Below are 2,493 nucleotides of genomic sequence, written 5' to 3'. Positions count from 1 at the left end.
ATCTCAAAATGGCGAAAGAACTGAATGTATAGGAAAGAACTCAATTTATAGGAATACATAACTTTTGAATCTGACCTCGGATTTCAAAATTGAAGCTCATTTTCATGTTCTTCGGGTGGAATACATTCAAAAACGACATGGTTTTAGTGGGCGAGCTTTTCCTGTGGAGTTATCCCAAGGCATATCTCAAAATGGCGAAAGAATTGAATGTATAGGAAAGAACTCAATTTATAGGAATACATAACTTTTGAATCTGACCTCGGATTTCAAAATGAAGCTCATTTTCATGTTCTTGGGGTGGAATACATTCAAAAAACGACATGGTTTTCGGTATGAGCTTTTCCTGTGGAGTTATCCCAAGGCATATCTCAAAATGGCGAAAGAACTGAATGTATAGGAAAGAACTCAATTTATAGGAATACATAACTTTTGAATCTGACCTCGGATTTCAAAATTAAGCTCATTTTCATGTTCTTCGGGGTGGAATACATTAAAAAAGCGACATGGTTTTCGTGGGCGAGCTTTTCCTGTGGAGTTATCCCAAGGCATATCTCAAAATGGCGAAAGAACTGAATGTATAGGAAAGAACTCAATTTATAGGAATACATAACTTTTGAATCTGACCTCGGATTTCAAAATGAAGCTCATTTTCATGTTCTTCGGGTGGAATACATCCAAAAAACGACATGGTTTTCGTGGGCGAGCTTTTCCTGTGGAGTTATCCCAAGGCATATCTCAAAATGGCGAAAAGAACTGAATGTATAGGAAAGAACTCAATTTATAGGAATACATAACTTTTGAATCTGACCTCGGATTTCAAAATGAAGCTCATTTTCATGTTCTTCGGGTGGAATACGTTCAAAAAACCACATGGTTTTTGCTGGGCGAACTTTTCCTGTGGAGTTATCCCAAGGCATATCTCAAAATGGCGAAAGAACTCAATGTATAGGAAAGAACTCAATTTATAGGAATACATAACTTTTGAATCTGACCTCGGATTTCAAAATGAAGCTCATTTTCATGTTCTTCGGGTGGAATACATTCAAAAACGACATGGTTTTCGTGGGCGAGCTTTTCCTGTGGAGTTATCCCAAGGCATATCTCAAAATGGCGAAAGAACTGAATGTATAGGAAAGAACTCAATTTATAGGAATACATAACTTTTGAATCTGACCTCGGATTTCAAAATTAAGCTCATTTTCATGTTCTTCGTACATTCAAAAAACGACATGGTTTTAGTGGGAGAGCTTTTCCTGTGGAGTTATCCCAAGGCATATCTCAAAATGGCGAAAGAACTGAATGTATAGGAAAGAACTCAATTTATAGGAATACATAACTTTTGAATCTGACCTCGGATTTCAAATAAGCTCATTTTCATGTTCTTGGGTGGAATACATTAAAAAAATGGCTCATTTTCATGAGTTATCCCAAGGGATATCTCAAAATGGCGAAAGAACTGAATGTTGGAAAGAACTCAATTTGTAGGAAGCATAACTTGATTGAATCCCAAGGCATATCTCAAAATGGCGAAAGAACTGAATGTATAGGAAAGAACTCAATTTATAGGAATACATAACTTTTGAATCTGACCTCGGATTTCAAAATGAAGCTCATTTTCATGTTCTTCGGTGGAATACATTCAAAAAACGACATGGTTTTCGTGGGCGAGCTTTTCCTGTGGAATTATCCCAAGGCATATCTCAAAATGGCGAAAGAACTGAATGTATAGGAAAGAACTCAATTTATAGGAATACATAACTTTTGAATCTGACCTCGGTTTCAAAATTAAGCTCATTTTCATGTTCTTCGGGTGGAATACATTCAAAAATGACATGGTTTTCGTGGGCGAGCTTTTCCTGTGGTGTTATCCCAAGGCATATCTCAAAATGGCGAAAGAACTGAATGTATAGGAAAGAACTCAATTTATAGGAATACATAACTTTTGAATCTGACCTCGGATTTCAAAATGGCGAAAGAACTGAATGTATAGGAATGAACTCAATTCGGGTGGAATACATTAAAAAATGACATGGTTTCAAAATGAAGCTCATTTTCATGTTCTTCCGGTGGAATACATTCAAAAATGACATGGTGGGCGAGCTTTTCCTGTGGAGTTATCCCAAGGCATATCTCAAAATGGCGAAAGAACTGAATGTATAGGAAAGAACTCAATTTATTGGAATACATAACTTGTGAATCTGACATCGGATTTCAAACTTAAGCTCATTTTCATGTTCTTCGGGTGGAATACATTCAAAAAACGACATGGTTTTCGTGGGCGAGCTTTTCCTGTGGAGTTATCCCAAGGCATATCTCAACATGGCGAAAGAACTGAATGTATAGGAAAGAACTCAATTTATAGGAATACATAACTTTTGAATCTGACCTCGGATTTCAAAATTAAGCTCATTTTCATGTTCTTCAGGGTGGAATACATTCAAAAAACCACATGGTTTTTGTTGGCGAGCTTTTCCTGTGGAGTTATCCCAAGGC

This window comes from Notechis scutatus, chromosome 6, assembly GCF_049901735.1.
Source record: "Notechis scutatus isolate UNSWTSFEM ecotype Mainland chromosome 6, rNotScu1.2, whole genome shotgun sequence".
In the NCBI taxonomy this organism is placed as follows: Eukaryota; Metazoa; Chordata; class Lepidosauria; order Squamata; family Elapidae; genus Notechis; species Notechis scutatus.
The sequence above is the reverse complement of the archived record's forward strand: the minus strand, read 5'-3'. Positions refer to the sequence as shown.